Raw genomic sequence first — 13138 nt, 5'->3', positions numbered from 1 at the left:
AGAAAAATGACTACAACACTTGGTATTCCTAGGCGGTCACCCATCCAAGTACTAACCAAACCCGAGGTTGCTTAACTGCCGAGATCGAACGAGATCGGGTGCTTTCAACCTGGTAGGGCCGTAGACGTTTGTTAGTCTGTTATGACGATTTTCATGCGCAATTCAAAGCATACTTTGTATAAATAGAAAAGTGACTACAACACTTGGTATTCCTAGGAGGTCACCCATCCAAGTACTAACCAAGCCCGAGGTTGCTTAACTGCCGAGATCGAACGAGATCGGGTGCTTTCAACCTGGTATGGCCGTAGACGTTTGTTAGTCTGCTTTGACGACATTTATGCGCAATTCAAAGCATACTTTGGGTAAACAGAAAAATGACTACAACACTTGGTATTCCCAGGCGGTCACCCATCCAAGTACTAACCAAGCCAGAGGTTGCTAACTGCCGAGATCGAACGAGATCGGGTGCTTTCAACCTGGTATGGCCGTAGACGTTTGTTAGTCTGCTTTGACGACATTTATGCGCAATTCAAAGCATACTTTGGGTAAACAGAAAAATGACTACAACACTTGGTATTCCCAGGCGGTCACCCATCCAAGTACTAACCAAGCCCGAGGTTGCTTAACTGCCGAGATCGAACGAGATCGGGTGCTTTCAACCTGGTATGGCCGTAGACGTTTGTTAGTCTGAATTAACGACATTTATGGGCAATTCAAAGCATACTTTGTGCAAACAGTAAAATGACTACAACACTTGGTATTCCTAGGCGGTCACCCATCCAAGTACTATCCAAGCCCGAGGTTGCTTAACTGCCGAGTTCGAACGAGAACGGTGCTTTCAACCTGGTATGGCCTTAGACGTTTTTTAGTCTGTTATGACGATCTTTATGCGCAATTCAATGCATACTTTGTTTAAATAGAAAAATGACTACAACACTTGATATTCCTAGGCGGTCATCGATCCAAGTACTAACCAAGCCCGAGGTTGCTTAACTGCCGAGATCGAACGAGATCGGGAGCTTTCAACCTGATATGGCCGTAGACGTTTGTTAGTCTGTTTTAACGACATTTATGGGCAATTCAAAGCATACTTTGTGCAAATAGTAAAATGACTACAACACTTGGTATTCCTAGGCGGTCACCCATCCAAGTACTAACCAAGCCCGAGGTTGCTTAACTGCCGAGATCGAACGAGATCGGGTGCTTTCAACCTGGTATGGCCGTAGACGTTTGTTAGTCTGAATTAACGACATTTATGGGCAATTCAAAGCATACTTTGTGCAAACAGTAAAATGACTACAACACTTGGTATTCCTAGGCGGTCACCCATCCAAGTACTATCCAAGCCCGAGGTTGCTTAACTGCCGAGTTCGAACGAGAACGGTGCTTTCAACCTGGTATGGCCTTAGACGTTTTTTAGTCTGTTATGACGATCTTTATGCGCAATTCAATGCATACTTTGTTTAAATAGAAAAATGACTACAACACTTGATATTCCTAGGCGGTCATCCATCCAAGTACTAACCAAGCCCGAGGTTGCTTAACTGCCGAGATCGAACGAGATCGGGAGCTTTCAACCTGATATGGCCGTAGACGTTTGTTAGTCTGTTTTAACGACATTTATGGGCAATTCAAAGCATACTTTGTGCAAATAGTAAAATGACTACAACACTTGGTATTCCTAGGCGGTCACCCATCCAAGTACTAACCAAGCCCGAGGTTGCTTAACTGCCGAGATCGAACGAGATCGGGTGCTTTCAACCTGGTATGGCCGTAGACGTTTGTTAGTCTGAATTAACGACATTTATGGGCAATTCAAAGCATACTTTGTGCAAACAGTAAAATGACTACAACACTTGGTATTCCTAGGCGGTCACCCATCCAAGTACTATCCAAGCCCGAGGTTGCTTAACTGCCGAGTTCGAACGAGAACGGTGCTTTCAACCTGGTATGGCCGTAGACGTTTGTTAGTCTGTTTTGACGACATTCATGGGCAATTCAAAGCATACTTTGTGTAAATAGAAAAATGACTACAACACTTGATATTCCTAGGCGGTCATCCATCCAAGTACTAACCAAGCCCGAGGTTGCTTAACTGCCGAGATCGAACGAGATCGGGAGCTTTCAACCTGATATGGCCGTAGACGTTTGTTAGTCTGTGTTAACGACATTTATGGGCAATTCAAAGCATACTTTGTGCAAATAGTAAAATGACTACAACACTTGGTATTCCTAGGCGGTCACCCATCCAAGTACTAACCAAGCCCGAGGTTGCTTAACTGCCGAGATCGAACGAGATCGGGTGCTTTCAACCTGGTATGGCCGTAGACGTTTGTTAGTCTGAATTAACGACATTTATGGGCAATTCAAAGCATACTTTGTGCAAACAGTAAAATGACTACAACACTTGGTATTCCTAGGCGGTCACCCATCCAAGTACTATCCAAGCCCGAGGTTGCTTAACTGCCGAGTTCGAACGAGAACGGTGCTTTCAACCTGGTATGGCCTTAGACGTTTTTTAGTCTGTTATGACGATCTTTATGCGCAATTCAATGCATACTTTGTTTAAATAGAAAAATGACTACAACACTTGATATTCCTAGGCGGTCATCCATCCAAGTACTAACCAAGCCCGAGGTTGCTTAACTGCCGAGATCGAACGAGATCGGGAGCTTTCAACCTGATATGGCCGTAGACGTTTGTTAGTCTGTTTTAACGACATTTATGGGCAATTCAAAGCATACTTTGTGCAAATAGTAAAATGACTAAAACAATTGGTATTCCTAGGCGGTCACCCATCCAAGTACTAACCAAGCCCGAGGTTGCTTAACTGCCGAGATCGAACGAGATCGGGTGCTTTCAACCTGGTATGGCCGTAGACGTTTGTTAGTCTGTTTTAACGACATTTATGGGCAATTCAAAGCATACTTTGTGCAAATAGTAAAATGACTACAACACTTGGTATTCCTAGGCGGTCACCCATCCAAGTACTAACCAAGCCCGAGGTTGCTTAACTGCCGAGATCGAACGTGATCGGGTGCTTTCAACCTGGTATGGCCGTAGACGTTTGTTAGTCTGTTTTAACGACATTTATGGGCAATTCAAAGCATATTTTGTGCAAATAATAAAATGACTACAACACTTGGTATTCCTAGGCGGTCACCCATCCAAGTACTAACCAAGCCCGAGGTTGCTTATCTGCCGAGATCGAACGAGATCGGGTGCTTTCAACCTGGTATGGCCTTAGACGTTTGTTAGTCTGTTATGACGATCTTTATGGGCAATTCAATGCATATTTAGTTTAAATAGAAAAATGACTACAACACTTGGCATTCCTAGGCGGTCACCCATCCAAGTACTAACCAAGCCCGAGGTTGCTTAACTGCCGAGATCGAACGAGATCGGGTGCTTTCATCCTGGTATGGCCATAGACGTTTGATAGTCTGTTTTGACGACATTTATGGGCAATTCAAAGCATACTTTGTGCAAATAGAAAAATGACTACAACACTTGGTATTCCTAGGCGGTCACCCATCCAAGTACTAACCAAGCCCGAGGTTGCTTAACTGCCGAGATCGAACGAGATCGGGTGCTTTCAACCTGGTATGGCCGTAGACGTTTGTTAGTCTGTTTTGACGACATTTATGAGCAATTCAAAGCATACTTTGTGCAAATAGCAAAATGACTACAACACTTGGTGTTCCTAGTCGGTCACCCATCCAAGTACTAACCAAGCCCGAGGTTGCTAAACATCCGAGATCGAACGAGATCGGGTGCTTTCAACCTGGTATGGCCGTAGACGTTTGTTAGTCTGTTATGACGACATTTATGGGCAATTCAAAGCATACTTTGGGTAAATAGAAAAATGACTACAACACTTGGTATTCCTAAGAGGACACCCATCCAAGTCCTAACCAAGCCCGAGGTTGCTTAACTGCCGAAATCGAACGAGATCGGGTGCTTTCAACCTGGTATGGCCGTAGACGTTTGTTAGACTGTTTTGACGACATTTATGCGCAATTCAAAGCATAACTTTGGGCAAACAGAAAAATGACTACAACACTTGGTATTCCTAGGCGGTCACCCATCCAAGTACTAACCAAACCCGAGGTTGCTTAATTGCCGAGATCGAACGAGATCGGGTGCTTTCAACCTGGTAGGGCCGTAGACGTTTGTTAGTCTGTTATGACGATCTTCATGCGCAATTCAAAGCATACTTTGGGTAAACAGAAAAATGACTACAACACTTGGTATTCCCAGGCGGTCACCCATCCAAGTACTAACCAAGCCCGAGGTTGCTTAACTGCCGAGATCGAACGAGATCGGGTGCTTTCAACCTGGTATGGCCGTAGACGTTTGTTAGTCTGCTTTGACGACATTTATGCGCAATTCAAAGCATACTTTGGGTAAACAGAAAAATGACTACAACACTTGGTATTCCCAGGCGGTCACCCATCCAAGTACTAACCAAGCCCGAGGTTGCTTAACTGCCGAGATCGAACGAGATCGGGTGCTTTCAACCTGGTATGGCCGTAGACGTTTGTTAGTCTGCTTTGACGACATTTATGCGCAATTCAAAGCATACTTTGGGTAAACAGAAAAATGACTACAACACTTGGTATTCCCAGGCGGTCACCCATCCAAGTACTAACCAAGCCCGAGGTTGCTTAACTGCCGAAATCGAACGAGATCGGGTGCTTTCAACCTGGTATGGCCGTAGACGTTTGTTAGACTGTTTTGACGACATTTATGCGCAATTCAAAGCATAACTTTGGGCAAACAGAAAAATGACTACAACACTTGGTATTCCTAGGCGGTCACCCATCCAAGTACTAACCAGACCCGAGGTTGCTTAATTGCCGAGATCGAACGAGATCGGGTGCTTTCAACCTGGTAGGGCCGTAGACGTTTGTTAGTCTGTTATGACGATCTTCATGCGCAATTCAAAGCATACTTTGGGTAAACAGAAAAATGACTACAACACTTGGTATTCCCAGGCGGTCACCCATCCAAGTACTAACCAAGCCCGAGGTTGCTTAACTGCCGAGATCGAACGAGATCGGGTGCTTTCAACCTGGTATGGCCGTAGACGTTTGTTAGTCTGCTTTGACGACATTTATGCGCAATTCAAAGCATACTTTGGGTAAACAGAAAAATGACTACAACACTTGGTATTCCCAGGCGGTCACCCATCCAAGTACTAACCAAGCCCGAGGTTGCTTAACTGCCGAGATCGAACGAGATCAGGTGCTTTCGACCTGGTATGGCCGTAGACGTTTGTTAGTCTATTTTGACGACATTTATGGGCAATTCAAAGCATACTTTGTGCAAATAGTAAAATGAATACAACACTTGGTATTCCTAGGCGGTCACCCATCCAAGTACTAACCAAGCCCGAGGTTGCTTAACTGCCGAGATCGAACGAGATCGGGTGCTTTCAACCTGGTATGGCCGTAGACGTTTGTTAGTCTGAATTAACGACATTTATGGGCAATTCAAAGCATACTTTGTGCAAACAGTAAAATGAATACAACACTTGGTATTCCTAGGCGGTCACCCATCCAAGTACTATCCAAGCCCGAGGTTGCTTAACTGCCGAGTTCGAACGAGAACGGTGCTTTCAACCTGGTATGGCCTTAGACGTTTTTTAGTCTGTTATGACGATCTTTATGCGCAATTCAATGCATACTTTGTTTAAATAGAAAAATGACTACAACACTTGATATTCCTAGGCGGTCATCCATCCAAGTACTAACCAAGCCCGAGGTTGCTTAACTGCCGAGATCGAACGAGATCGGGAGCTTTCAACCTGATATGGCCGTAGACGTTTGTTAGTCTGTTTTAACGACATTTATGGGCAATTCAAAGCATACTTTGTGCAAATAGTAAAATGACTACAACACTTGGTATTCCTAGGCGGTCACCCATCCAAGTACTAACCAAGCCCGAGGTTGCTTAACTGCCGAGATCGAACGAGATCGGGTGCTTTCAACCTGGTATGGCCGTAGACGTTTGTTAGTCTGAATTAACGACATTTATGGGCAATTCAAAGCATACTTTGTGCAAACAGTAAAATGACTACAACACTTGGTATTCCTAGGCGGTCACCCATCCAAGTACTATCCAAGCCCGAGGTTGCTTAACTGCCGAGTTCGAACGAGAACGGTGCTTTCAACCTGGTATGGCCTTAGACGTTTTTTAGTCTGTTATGACGATCTTTATGCGCAATTCAATGCATACTTTGTTTAAATAGAAAAATGACTACAACACTTGATATTCCTAGGCGGTCATCCATCCAAGTACTAACCAAGCCCGAGGTTGCTTAACTGCCGAGATCGAACGAGATCGGGAGCTTTCAACCTGATATGGCCGTAGACGTTTGTTAGTCTGTTTTAACGACATTTATGGGCAATTCAAAGCATACTTTGTGCAAATAGTAAAATGACTAAAACAATTGGTATTCCTAGGCGGTCACCCATCCAAGTACTAACCAAGCCCGAGGTTGCTTAACTGCCGAGATCGAACGAGATCGGGTGCTTTCAACCTGGTATGGCCGTAGACGTTTGTTAGTCTGTTTTAACGACATTTATGGGCAATTCAAAGCATACCTTGTGCAAATAGTAAAATGACTACAACACTTGGTATTCCTAGGCGGTCACCCATCCAAGTACTAACCAAGCCCGAGGTTGCTTAACTGCCGAGATCGAACGTGATCGGGTGCTTTCAACCTGGTATGGCCGTAGACGTTTGTTAGTCTGTTTTAACGACATTTATGGGCAATTCAAAGCATATTTTGTGCAAATAATAAAATGACTACAACACTTGGTATTCCTAGGCGGTCACCCATCCAAGTACTAACCAAGCCCGAGGTTGCTTATCTGCCGAGATCGAACGAGATCGGGTGCTTTCAACCTGGTATGGCCTTAGACGTTTGTTAGTCTGTTATGACGATCTTTATGGGCAATTCAATGCATATTTAGTTTAAATAGAAAAATGACTACAACACTAGGCATTCCTAGGCGGTCACCCATCCAAGTACTAACCAAGCCCGAGGTTGCTTAACTGCCGAGTTCGAACGAGATCGGGTGCTTTCAACCTGGTATGGCCGTAGACGTTTGTTAGTCTGTTTAGACGACATTTACAGGCAACTCAAAGCATACTTTGTGCAAATAGAAAAATCACTACAACACTTGGTATTCCTAGGCGGTCACCCATCCAAGCCTGAGGTTGCTTAACTGCCGTGATCGAACGAGATCGGGTGCTTTCAACCTGGTATGGCCGTAGACGTTTGTTAGTCTGTTTTGACGACATTTACAGGCAATTCAAAGCATACTTTGTGCAAAGAGTAAAATGACTACAACACTTGGTATTCCTAGGCGGTCACCCATCCGAGTGCTAACCAAGCCCGAGGTTGCTTAACTGCCGAGATCGAACGAGATCAGGTGCTTTCAACCTGGTATGGCAGTAGACGTTTGTTTGTCTGTTGTGACGATCTTTATGCGCAATTCAGAGCATACTTTGTGTAAATAGAAAAATGACTACAACACTCGGCATTCCTAGGCGGTCACCCATCCAAGTACTAACCAAGCCCGAGGTTGCTTAACTGCCGAGATCGAACGAGATCGGGTGCTTTCATCCTGGTATGGCCGTAGACGGTTGTTAGTCTGTTTTGACGACATTTACGCGCAATTCAAAGCATACTTTGTGTAAATAGAAAAATGACTACAACACTTGGTATTCCTAGGCGGTCACCCATCCAAGTACTAACCAAGCCCGAGGTTGCTTAACTGCCGAGATCGCACGAGGTCGGGTGCTTTCAACCTGGTATGGCCGTAGACGTTTGTTAGTCTGTTTTGATGATCTTTATGCGCAATTCAAAGCATACTTTGTGTAAATAGAAAAATGACTACAACACTTGGTATTCCTAGGCGTTCACCCATCCAAGTACTAACCAAGCCCGAGGTTGCTTATCTGCCGAGATCGAACGAGATCGGGTGCTTTCAACCTGGTGTGGCCGTAGACGTTTGTCAGTCTGTTATGACGATCTATATGCGCAGTTCATTGCATACTTTGTGTAAATAGAAAAATGACTACAACACCTGGTATTCCTAGGCGATCACCCAACCAAATACTAACCAAGCCCGAGGTTGCTTAATTGCCGAGATCGAACGAGATCGGTGCTTTCAACCTGGTATGGCCTCAGACGTTTGTTAGTCTGTTATGACGATCTTTATGGGCAAATCAATGCATACTTTGTTTAAATAGAAAAATGACTACAACACCTGGTATTCCTAGGCGATCACCCAACCAAATACTAACCAAGCCCGAGGTTGCTTAACTGCCGAGTTCGAACGAGATCGGGTGCTTTCAACCTGGTATGGCCGTAGACGTTAGTTAGTCTGTTTTGACGACATTCATGGGCAATTCAAAACATACTTTGGGCAAATAGTAAAATGACTACAACACTTGGTATTCCTAGGCGGTCACCCATCCAAGTACTAACCAAGCCCGAGGTTGCTTAACTGCCGAGATCGAACGAGATCGGGTGCTTTCAACCTGGTATGGCCGTAGACGTTTGTTAGTCTGTTTTGACGACATTTACAGGCAACTCAAAGCACACTTTGTGCAAATAGAAAAATGACTACAACACTTGGTATTACTAGGCGGTCACCCATCCAAGCCTGAGGTTGCTTAACTGCCGTGATCGAACGAGATCGGGTGCTTTCAACCTGGTATGGCCGTAGACGTTTGTTAGTCTGTTTTGACGACATTTACAGGCAATTCAAAGCATACTTTGTGCAAATAGTAAAATGACTACAACACTTGGTATTCCTAGGCGGTCACCCATCCGAGTACTAACCAAGCCCGAGGTTGCTTAACTGCCGAGATCGAACGAGATCGGGTGCTTTCAACCTGGTATGGCCGTAGACGTTTGTTAGTCTGTTTTGACGACATTTACAGGCAGTTCAAAGCATACTTTGTCCAAACAGAAAAATGACTACAGCACTTGGTATTCCTAGGCGGTCACCCATCCAAGTACTAACCAAGCCCGAGGTTGCTTATCTGCCGAGATCGAACGAGATCGGGTGCTTTCAACCTGGTATGTCCGTGGACGTTTCTTAGTCTGTTGTGACGATCTTTATGCGCAATTCAAAGCATACTTTTTATAAATAGAAAAATGACTACAACATTTGGTATTCCTAGGCGGTCACCCATCCAAGTACTAACCAAGCCCGAGGTTGCTTAACTGCCGAGATCGGGTGCTTTCAACCTGGTATGGCCGTAGACGTTTGTTAGTCTGTTTTGACGATCTTTATGCGCAATTCAATGCATACTTTGTGTAAACAGAAAAATGACTACAACACCTGGTATTCCTAGGCGATCACCCAACCAAATACTAACCAAGCCCGAGGTTGCTTAACTGTCGAGATCGAACGAGATCGGTGCTTTCAACCTGGTATGGCCTTAGACGTTTGTTAGTCTGTTATGACGATCTTTATGGGCAATTCAATGCATACTTTGTTTAAATAGAAAAATGACTACAACACTTTGCATTCCTAGGCGGTCACCCATCCAAGTACTAACCAAGCCCGAGGTTGCTTAACTGTCGAGATCGAACGAGATCGGTGCTTTCAACCTGATATGGCCTTAGATGTTTGTTAGTCTGTTATGACGATCTTTATGGGCAATTCAATGCATACTTTGTTTAAATAGAAAAATGACTACAACACTTGGTATTCCTAGGCGGTCACCCATCCAAGTACTAACCAAGCCCGAGGTTGCTTAACTGCCGAGATCGAACGAGATCGGGTGCTTTCAACCTGGTATGGCCGTGGACGTTTCTTAGTCTGTTGTGACGATCTTTATGCGCAATTCAAAGCATACTTTGTATAAATAGAAAAATGACTACAACACTTGGTATTCCTAGGCGGTCACCCATCCAAGTACTAACCAAGCTGGAGGTTGTTTAACTGCCGAGATCGAACGAGATCGGGTGCTTTCAACCTGGTATGGCCGTAGACGTTTGTTAGTATGTTTTGACGATCTTTATGCGCAATTCAAAGCATACTTTGTGTAAACAGAAAAATGACTACAACATTTGGTATTCCTAGGCGGTCACCCATCCAAGTACTAACCAAGCCCGAGGTTGCTTAACTGCCGAGATCGGGTGCTTTCAACCTGGTATGGTCGTAGACGTTTGTTAGTCTGTTTTGACGATCTTTATGCGCAATTCAATGCATACTTTGCATAAACAGAAAAATGACTACAACACTTGGTATTCCTAGGCGGTCACCCATCCAAGTACTAACCAAGCCCGAGGTTGCTTAACTGCCGAGATCGGGTGCTTTCAACCTGGTATGGCCGTAGACGTTTGTTAGTCTGTTTTGACGAAATTTACAGGCAATTCAAAGCATACTTTGTTTAAATAGAAAAATGACTACAACACTTCGTATTACTAGGCGGTCACCCATCAAAGTACTAACCAAGCCCGAGGTTGCTTATCTGCCGAGATCGAACGAGATTGGGTGTTTTCAACCTGGTATGGCCGTAGACGTTTGTCAGTCTGTTATGACGATCTTTGTGCGCAATTCAATGCATACTTTGTTTAAATAGAAAAATGACTACAACACTTGGTATTCCTAGGCGGTCATCCATCCAAGTACTAACCAAGCCCGAGGTTGCTTAACTGCCGAGATCGAACGAGATCGGGTGCTTTCAACCTGATATGGCCGTAGACGTTTGTTAGTCTGTTTTGACGACATTTATGGGCAATTCAAAGCATACTTTGTGCAAATATTAAAATGACTACAACACTTGGTATTCCTAGGCGGTCACCCATCCAAGCCTGAGGTTGCTTAACTGCCGAGATCGAACGAGATCGGGTGCTTTCAACCTGGTATGGCGGTAGACGTTTGTTTGTCTGTTGTGACGATCTTTATGAGCAATTCAGAGCATACTTTGTGTAAATAGAAAAATGACTACAACACTTGGTATTCCTAGGCGGTCACCCATCCGAGTACTAACCAAGCCCGAGGTTGCTTAACTGCCGAGATCGAACGAGATCAGGTGCTTTCAACCTGGTATGGCAGTAGACGTTTGTTTGTCTGTTGTGACGATCTTTATGCGCAATTCAGAGCATACTTTGTGTAAATAGAAAAATGACTACAACACTTGGTATTCCTAGGCGGTCACCCATCCAAGTACTAACCAAGCCCGAGGTTGCTTAACTGCCGAGATCGGGTGCTTTCAACCTGGTATGGCCGTAGACGTTTGTTAGTCTGTTTTGACGATCTTTATGCGCAATTCAATGCATACTTTGTGTAAACAGAAAAATGACTACAACACCTGGTATTCCTAGGCGATCACCCAACCAAATACTAACCAAGCCCGAGGTTGCTTAACTGTCGAGATCGAACGAGATCGGTGCTTTCAACCTGGTATGGCCTTAGACGTTTGTTAGTCTGTTATGACGATCTTTATGGGCAATTCAATGCATACTTTGTGCAAATAGTAAAATGACTACAACACTTGGTATTCCTAGGCGGTCACCCATCCGAGTACTAACCAAGCCCGAGGTTGCTTAACTGCCGAGATCGAACGAGATCGGGTGCTTTCAACCTGGTATGGCCGTAGACGTTTGTTAGTCTGTTTTGACGACATTTACAGGCAGTTCAAAGCATACTTTGTGCAAACAGAAAAATGACTACAACACTTGGTATTCCTAGGCGGTCACCCATCCAAGTACTAACCAATCCCGAGGTTGCTTAACTGCCGAGATCGGGTGCTTTCAACCTGGTATGGCCGTAGACGTTTGTTAGTCTGTCTCGACGATCTTTATGCGCAATTCAATGCATACTTTGTGTAAACAGAAAAATGACTACAACACCTGGTATTCCTAGACGATCACCCAACCAAATACTAACCAAGCCCCAGGTTGCTTAACTGTCGAGATCGAACGAGATCGGTGCTTTCAACCTGGTATGGCCTTAGACGTTTGTTAGTCTGTTATGACGATCTTTATGGGCAATTCAATGCATACTTTGTTTAAATAGAAAAATTACTACAACACTTTGCATTCCTAGGCGGTCACCCATCCAAGTACTAACCAAGCCCGAGGTTGCTTAACTGCCGAGCTCGAACGAGATCGGTGCTTTCAAACTGGTATGGCCTTAGACGTTTGTTAGTCTGTTATGACGACCTTTATGGGCAATTCAATGCATACTTTGTTTAAATAAAAAAATGACTACAACACTTGGTACTCCTAGGCGGTCACCCATCCAAGTACTAACCAAGCCCGAGGTTGCTTAACTGCCGAGATCGAACGAGATCGGGTTCTTTCAACCTGGTATGGCCGTGGACGTTTCTTAGTCTGTTGTGACGATCTTTATGCGCAATTCAAAGCATACTTTGTATAAATAGAAAAATGACTACAACACTTGGTATTCCTAGGCGGTCACCCATCCAAGTACTAACCAAGCCCGAGGTTGCTTAACTGCCGAGCTCGAACGAGATCGGTGCTTTCAAACTGGTATGGCCTTAGACGTTTGTTAGTCTGTTATGACGACCTTTATGGGCAATTCAATGCATACTTTGTTTAAATAAAAAAATGACTACAACACTTGGTACTCCTAGGCGGTCACCCATCCAAGTACTAACCAAGCCCGAGGTTGCTTAACTGCCGAGATCGAACGAGATCGGGTGCTTTCAACCTGGTATGGCCGTGGACGTTTCTTAGTCTGTTGTGACGATCTTTATGCGCAATTCAAAGCATACTTTGTATAAATAGAAAAATGACTACAACACTTGGTATTCCTAGGCGGTCACCCATCCAAGTACTAACCAAGCTCGAGGTTGTTTAACTGCCGAGATCGAACGAGATCGGGTGCTTTCAACCTGGTATGGCCGTAGACGTTTGTTAGTATGTTTTGACGATCTTTATGCGCAATTCAAAGCATACTTTGTGTAAACAGAAAAATGACTACAACATTTGGTATTCCTAGGCGGTCACCCATCCAAGTACTAACCAAGCCCGAGGTTGCTTAACTGCCGAGATCGGGTGCTTTCAACCTGGTATGGTCGTAGACGTTTGTTAGTCTGTTTTGACGATCTTTATGCGCAATTCAATGCATACTTTGTA

The 13138-nt window shown here is 44.4% G+C and overlaps 49 non-coding genes and 20 pseudogenes across 49 annotated transcripts; all 69 read right to left on the bottom strand.

The window, feature by feature from the left end:
- Nucleotides 1–7: 7 nt before the first annotated feature.
- Nucleotides 8–126, bottom strand: LOC145891624 (5S ribosomal RNA). The gene has a single exon (XR_014400404.1). It is a non-coding gene; the product is annotated as a 5S ribosomal RNA (ribosomal RNA).
- A 65-nt stretch (nt 127–191) lies between these two features.
- LOC145891194 (5S ribosomal RNA) lies at nt 192–310 on the bottom strand. The gene has a single exon (XR_014400002.1). It is a non-coding gene; the product is annotated as a 5S ribosomal RNA (ribosomal RNA).
- Nucleotides 311–375: 65 nt separating this feature from the next.
- Nucleotides 376–493, bottom strand: LOC145892197 (5S ribosomal RNA). Its single transcript, XR_014400950.1, has one exon. It is a non-coding gene; the product is annotated as a 5S ribosomal RNA (ribosomal RNA).
- Nucleotides 494–558: 65 nt separating this feature from the next.
- On the bottom strand, nt 559–677 carry LOC145891271 (5S ribosomal RNA). The gene has a single exon (XR_014400074.1). It is a non-coding gene; the product is annotated as a 5S ribosomal RNA (ribosomal RNA).
- A 65-nt stretch (nt 678–742) lies between these two features.
- Nucleotides 743–860, bottom strand: LOC145892496 (5S ribosomal RNA; annotated as a pseudogene).
- A 65-nt stretch (nt 861–925) lies between these two features.
- On the bottom strand, nt 926–1044 carry LOC145892477 (5S ribosomal RNA; annotated as a pseudogene).
- Nucleotides 1045–1109: 65 nt separating this feature from the next.
- On the bottom strand, nt 1110–1228 carry LOC145893089 (5S ribosomal RNA). Its single transcript, XR_014401465.1, has one exon. It is a non-coding gene; the product is annotated as a 5S ribosomal RNA (ribosomal RNA).
- Nucleotides 1229–1293: 65 nt separating this feature from the next.
- LOC145892495 (5S ribosomal RNA) lies at nt 1294–1411 on the bottom strand (annotated as a pseudogene).
- Nucleotides 1412–1476: 65 nt separating this feature from the next.
- On the bottom strand, nt 1477–1595 carry LOC145891968 (5S ribosomal RNA). The gene has a single exon (XR_014400733.1). It is a non-coding gene; the product is annotated as a 5S ribosomal RNA (ribosomal RNA).
- Nucleotides 1596–1660: 65 nt separating this feature from the next.
- LOC145893088 (5S ribosomal RNA) lies at nt 1661–1779 on the bottom strand. The gene has a single exon (XR_014401464.1). It is a non-coding gene; the product is annotated as a 5S ribosomal RNA (ribosomal RNA).
- A 65-nt stretch (nt 1780–1844) lies between these two features.
- On the bottom strand, nt 1845–1962 carry LOC145892130 (5S ribosomal RNA). The gene has a single exon (XR_014400887.1). It is a non-coding gene; the product is annotated as a 5S ribosomal RNA (ribosomal RNA).
- Nucleotides 1963–2027: 65 nt separating this feature from the next.
- LOC145891967 (5S ribosomal RNA) lies at nt 2028–2146 on the bottom strand. The gene has a single exon (XR_014400732.1). It is a non-coding gene; the product is annotated as a 5S ribosomal RNA (ribosomal RNA).
- Nucleotides 2147–2211: 65 nt separating this feature from the next.
- On the bottom strand, nt 2212–2330 carry LOC145893086 (5S ribosomal RNA). Its single transcript, XR_014401462.1, has one exon. It is a non-coding gene; the product is annotated as a 5S ribosomal RNA (ribosomal RNA).
- Nucleotides 2331–2395: 65 nt separating this feature from the next.
- LOC145892494 (5S ribosomal RNA) lies at nt 2396–2513 on the bottom strand (annotated as a pseudogene).
- A 65-nt stretch (nt 2514–2578) lies between these two features.
- Nucleotides 2579–2697, bottom strand: LOC145891966 (5S ribosomal RNA). The gene has a single exon (XR_014400731.1). It is a non-coding gene; the product is annotated as a 5S ribosomal RNA (ribosomal RNA).
- Nucleotides 2698–2762: 65 nt separating this feature from the next.
- LOC145892124 (5S ribosomal RNA) lies at nt 2763–2881 on the bottom strand. Its single transcript, XR_014400881.1, has one exon. It is a non-coding gene; the product is annotated as a 5S ribosomal RNA (ribosomal RNA).
- A 65-nt stretch (nt 2882–2946) lies between these two features.
- LOC145890871 (5S ribosomal RNA) lies at nt 2947–3065 on the bottom strand. Its single transcript, XR_014399698.1, has one exon. It is a non-coding gene; the product is annotated as a 5S ribosomal RNA (ribosomal RNA).
- A 65-nt stretch (nt 3066–3130) lies between these two features.
- LOC145891837 (5S ribosomal RNA) lies at nt 3131–3249 on the bottom strand. Its single transcript, XR_014400609.1, has one exon. It is a non-coding gene; the product is annotated as a 5S ribosomal RNA (ribosomal RNA).
- A 65-nt stretch (nt 3250–3314) lies between these two features.
- Nucleotides 3315–3433, bottom strand: LOC145891607 (5S ribosomal RNA). The gene has a single exon (XR_014400388.1). It is a non-coding gene; the product is annotated as a 5S ribosomal RNA (ribosomal RNA).
- Nucleotides 3434–3498: 65 nt separating this feature from the next.
- On the bottom strand, nt 3499–3617 carry LOC145893085 (5S ribosomal RNA). The gene has a single exon (XR_014401461.1). It is a non-coding gene; the product is annotated as a 5S ribosomal RNA (ribosomal RNA).
- Nucleotides 3618–3682: 65 nt separating this feature from the next.
- LOC145891998 (5S ribosomal RNA) lies at nt 3683–3801 on the bottom strand. The gene has a single exon (XR_014400762.1). It is a non-coding gene; the product is annotated as a 5S ribosomal RNA (ribosomal RNA).
- A 65-nt stretch (nt 3802–3866) lies between these two features.
- Nucleotides 3867–3985, bottom strand: LOC145892227 (5S ribosomal RNA). Its single transcript, XR_014400974.1, has one exon. It is a non-coding gene; the product is annotated as a 5S ribosomal RNA (ribosomal RNA).
- Nucleotides 3986–4051: 66 nt separating this feature from the next.
- LOC145892095 (5S ribosomal RNA) lies at nt 4052–4170 on the bottom strand. Its single transcript, XR_014400853.1, has one exon. It is a non-coding gene; the product is annotated as a 5S ribosomal RNA (ribosomal RNA).
- Nucleotides 4171–4235: 65 nt separating this feature from the next.
- LOC145891153 (5S ribosomal RNA) lies at nt 4236–4354 on the bottom strand. Its single transcript, XR_014399963.1, has one exon. It is a non-coding gene; the product is annotated as a 5S ribosomal RNA (ribosomal RNA).
- Nucleotides 4355–4419: 65 nt separating this feature from the next.
- LOC145891037 (5S ribosomal RNA) lies at nt 4420–4538 on the bottom strand. Its single transcript, XR_014399852.1, has one exon. It is a non-coding gene; the product is annotated as a 5S ribosomal RNA (ribosomal RNA).
- Nucleotides 4539–4603: 65 nt separating this feature from the next.
- LOC145890863 (5S ribosomal RNA) lies at nt 4604–4722 on the bottom strand. Its single transcript, XR_014399690.1, has one exon. It is a non-coding gene; the product is annotated as a 5S ribosomal RNA (ribosomal RNA).
- Nucleotides 4723–4788: 66 nt separating this feature from the next.
- On the bottom strand, nt 4789–4907 carry LOC145892342 (5S ribosomal RNA). The gene has a single exon (XR_014401079.1). It is a non-coding gene; the product is annotated as a 5S ribosomal RNA (ribosomal RNA).
- Nucleotides 4908–4972: 65 nt separating this feature from the next.
- LOC145890917 (5S ribosomal RNA) lies at nt 4973–5091 on the bottom strand. The gene has a single exon (XR_014399741.1). It is a non-coding gene; the product is annotated as a 5S ribosomal RNA (ribosomal RNA).
- A 65-nt stretch (nt 5092–5156) lies between these two features.
- On the bottom strand, nt 5157–5275 carry LOC145891139 (5S ribosomal RNA). The gene has a single exon (XR_014399950.1). It is a non-coding gene; the product is annotated as a 5S ribosomal RNA (ribosomal RNA).
- Nucleotides 5276–5340: 65 nt separating this feature from the next.
- On the bottom strand, nt 5341–5459 carry LOC145891108 (5S ribosomal RNA). Its single transcript, XR_014399921.1, has one exon. It is a non-coding gene; the product is annotated as a 5S ribosomal RNA (ribosomal RNA).
- A 65-nt stretch (nt 5460–5524) lies between these two features.
- On the bottom strand, nt 5525–5642 carry LOC145892617 (5S ribosomal RNA; annotated as a pseudogene).
- Nucleotides 5643–5707: 65 nt separating this feature from the next.
- Nucleotides 5708–5826, bottom strand: LOC145891965 (5S ribosomal RNA). Its single transcript, XR_014400730.1, has one exon. It is a non-coding gene; the product is annotated as a 5S ribosomal RNA (ribosomal RNA).
- Nucleotides 5827–5891: 65 nt separating this feature from the next.
- On the bottom strand, nt 5892–6010 carry LOC145893084 (5S ribosomal RNA). The gene has a single exon (XR_014401460.1). It is a non-coding gene; the product is annotated as a 5S ribosomal RNA (ribosomal RNA).
- Nucleotides 6011–6075: 65 nt separating this feature from the next.
- LOC145892493 (5S ribosomal RNA) lies at nt 6076–6193 on the bottom strand (annotated as a pseudogene).
- A 65-nt stretch (nt 6194–6258) lies between these two features.
- Nucleotides 6259–6377, bottom strand: LOC145891964 (5S ribosomal RNA). The gene has a single exon (XR_014400729.1). It is a non-coding gene; the product is annotated as a 5S ribosomal RNA (ribosomal RNA).
- A 65-nt stretch (nt 6378–6442) lies between these two features.
- Nucleotides 6443–6561, bottom strand: LOC145892122 (5S ribosomal RNA). The gene has a single exon (XR_014400879.1). It is a non-coding gene; the product is annotated as a 5S ribosomal RNA (ribosomal RNA).
- Nucleotides 6562–6626: 65 nt separating this feature from the next.
- LOC145890870 (5S ribosomal RNA) lies at nt 6627–6745 on the bottom strand. The gene has a single exon (XR_014399697.1). It is a non-coding gene; the product is annotated as a 5S ribosomal RNA (ribosomal RNA).
- Nucleotides 6746–6810: 65 nt separating this feature from the next.
- Nucleotides 6811–6929, bottom strand: LOC145891836 (5S ribosomal RNA). Its single transcript, XR_014400608.1, has one exon. It is a non-coding gene; the product is annotated as a 5S ribosomal RNA (ribosomal RNA).
- Nucleotides 6930–6994: 65 nt separating this feature from the next.
- Nucleotides 6995–7113, bottom strand: LOC145890819 (5S ribosomal RNA). Its single transcript, XR_014399649.1, has one exon. It is a non-coding gene; the product is annotated as a 5S ribosomal RNA (ribosomal RNA).
- Nucleotides 7114–7351: 238 nt separating this feature from the next.
- Nucleotides 7352–7470, bottom strand: LOC145892220 (5S ribosomal RNA). Its single transcript, XR_014400971.1, has one exon. It is a non-coding gene; the product is annotated as a 5S ribosomal RNA (ribosomal RNA).
- A 65-nt stretch (nt 7471–7535) lies between these two features.
- LOC145891518 (5S ribosomal RNA) lies at nt 7536–7654 on the bottom strand. The gene has a single exon (XR_014400305.1). It is a non-coding gene; the product is annotated as a 5S ribosomal RNA (ribosomal RNA).
- Nucleotides 7655–7719: 65 nt separating this feature from the next.
- Nucleotides 7720–7838, bottom strand: LOC145891444 (5S ribosomal RNA). The gene has a single exon (XR_014400234.1). It is a non-coding gene; the product is annotated as a 5S ribosomal RNA (ribosomal RNA).
- Nucleotides 7839–7903: 65 nt separating this feature from the next.
- LOC145892133 (5S ribosomal RNA) lies at nt 7904–8022 on the bottom strand. Its single transcript, XR_014400890.1, has one exon. It is a non-coding gene; the product is annotated as a 5S ribosomal RNA (ribosomal RNA).
- Nucleotides 8023–8087: 65 nt separating this feature from the next.
- LOC145892707 (5S ribosomal RNA) lies at nt 8088–8205 on the bottom strand (annotated as a pseudogene).
- A 65-nt stretch (nt 8206–8270) lies between these two features.
- On the bottom strand, nt 8271–8389 carry LOC145891781 (5S ribosomal RNA). Its single transcript, XR_014400554.1, has one exon. It is a non-coding gene; the product is annotated as a 5S ribosomal RNA (ribosomal RNA).
- A 65-nt stretch (nt 8390–8454) lies between these two features.
- Nucleotides 8455–8573, bottom strand: LOC145893083 (5S ribosomal RNA). Its single transcript, XR_014401459.1, has one exon. It is a non-coding gene; the product is annotated as a 5S ribosomal RNA (ribosomal RNA).
- Nucleotides 8574–8811: 238 nt separating this feature from the next.
- On the bottom strand, nt 8812–8930 carry LOC145890844 (5S ribosomal RNA). The gene has a single exon (XR_014399672.1). It is a non-coding gene; the product is annotated as a 5S ribosomal RNA (ribosomal RNA).
- Nucleotides 8931–8995: 65 nt separating this feature from the next.
- On the bottom strand, nt 8996–9114 carry LOC145891943 (5S ribosomal RNA). The gene has a single exon (XR_014400709.1). It is a non-coding gene; the product is annotated as a 5S ribosomal RNA (ribosomal RNA).
- Nucleotides 9115–9179: 65 nt separating this feature from the next.
- Nucleotides 9180–9288, bottom strand: LOC145892631 (5S ribosomal RNA; annotated as a pseudogene).
- Nucleotides 9289–9353: 65 nt separating this feature from the next.
- On the bottom strand, nt 9354–9471 carry LOC145892667 (5S ribosomal RNA; annotated as a pseudogene).
- A 65-nt stretch (nt 9472–9536) lies between these two features.
- Nucleotides 9537–9654, bottom strand: LOC145892698 (5S ribosomal RNA; annotated as a pseudogene).
- Nucleotides 9655–9719: 65 nt separating this feature from the next.
- LOC145891174 (5S ribosomal RNA) lies at nt 9720–9838 on the bottom strand. The gene has a single exon (XR_014399983.1). It is a non-coding gene; the product is annotated as a 5S ribosomal RNA (ribosomal RNA).
- A 65-nt stretch (nt 9839–9903) lies between these two features.
- Nucleotides 9904–10022, bottom strand: LOC145892214 (5S ribosomal RNA). The gene has a single exon (XR_014400966.1). It is a non-coding gene; the product is annotated as a 5S ribosomal RNA (ribosomal RNA).
- A 65-nt stretch (nt 10023–10087) lies between these two features.
- Nucleotides 10088–10196, bottom strand: LOC145892587 (5S ribosomal RNA; annotated as a pseudogene).
- A 65-nt stretch (nt 10197–10261) lies between these two features.
- On the bottom strand, nt 10262–10370 carry LOC145892437 (5S ribosomal RNA; annotated as a pseudogene).
- A 65-nt stretch (nt 10371–10435) lies between these two features.
- Nucleotides 10436–10554, bottom strand: LOC145892606 (5S ribosomal RNA; annotated as a pseudogene).
- Nucleotides 10555–10619: 65 nt separating this feature from the next.
- LOC145891461 (5S ribosomal RNA) lies at nt 10620–10738 on the bottom strand. Its single transcript, XR_014400250.1, has one exon. It is a non-coding gene; the product is annotated as a 5S ribosomal RNA (ribosomal RNA).
- Nucleotides 10739–10976: 238 nt separating this feature from the next.
- Nucleotides 10977–11095, bottom strand: LOC145891635 (5S ribosomal RNA). Its single transcript, XR_014400415.1, has one exon. It is a non-coding gene; the product is annotated as a 5S ribosomal RNA (ribosomal RNA).
- A 65-nt stretch (nt 11096–11160) lies between these two features.
- LOC145892436 (5S ribosomal RNA) lies at nt 11161–11269 on the bottom strand (annotated as a pseudogene).
- A 65-nt stretch (nt 11270–11334) lies between these two features.
- On the bottom strand, nt 11335–11452 carry LOC145892666 (5S ribosomal RNA; annotated as a pseudogene).
- A 65-nt stretch (nt 11453–11517) lies between these two features.
- Nucleotides 11518–11636, bottom strand: LOC145890842 (5S ribosomal RNA). The gene has a single exon (XR_014399671.1). It is a non-coding gene; the product is annotated as a 5S ribosomal RNA (ribosomal RNA).
- Nucleotides 11637–11701: 65 nt separating this feature from the next.
- LOC145892647 (5S ribosomal RNA) lies at nt 11702–11810 on the bottom strand (annotated as a pseudogene).
- Nucleotides 11811–11875: 65 nt separating this feature from the next.
- LOC145892687 (5S ribosomal RNA) lies at nt 11876–11993 on the bottom strand (annotated as a pseudogene).
- A 65-nt stretch (nt 11994–12058) lies between these two features.
- LOC145892711 (5S ribosomal RNA) lies at nt 12059–12176 on the bottom strand (annotated as a pseudogene).
- Nucleotides 12177–12241: 65 nt separating this feature from the next.
- LOC145891963 (5S ribosomal RNA) lies at nt 12242–12360 on the bottom strand. Its single transcript, XR_014400728.1, has one exon. It is a non-coding gene; the product is annotated as a 5S ribosomal RNA (ribosomal RNA).
- Nucleotides 12361–12425: 65 nt separating this feature from the next.
- On the bottom strand, nt 12426–12543 carry LOC145892552 (5S ribosomal RNA; annotated as a pseudogene).
- Nucleotides 12544–12608: 65 nt separating this feature from the next.
- Nucleotides 12609–12727, bottom strand: LOC145891398 (5S ribosomal RNA). Its single transcript, XR_014400192.1, has one exon. It is a non-coding gene; the product is annotated as a 5S ribosomal RNA (ribosomal RNA).
- A 65-nt stretch (nt 12728–12792) lies between these two features.
- LOC145891580 (5S ribosomal RNA) lies at nt 12793–12911 on the bottom strand. Its single transcript, XR_014400364.1, has one exon. It is a non-coding gene; the product is annotated as a 5S ribosomal RNA (ribosomal RNA).
- A 65-nt stretch (nt 12912–12976) lies between these two features.
- On the bottom strand, nt 12977–13085 carry LOC145892586 (5S ribosomal RNA; annotated as a pseudogene).
- Nucleotides 13086–13138: the final 53 nt, after the last annotated feature.

Source organism: Ascidia mentula, chromosome 2 (genome assembly GCF_947561715.1).
Source record: "Ascidia mentula chromosome 2, kaAscMent1.1, whole genome shotgun sequence".
NCBI classification, from domain to species: domain Eukaryota; kingdom Metazoa; phylum Chordata; class Ascidiacea; order Phlebobranchia; family Ascidiidae; genus Ascidia; species Ascidia mentula.
Note: the sequence above shows the minus strand (reverse complement) of the source record. Positions and strands in the feature narration are given on the sequence as shown.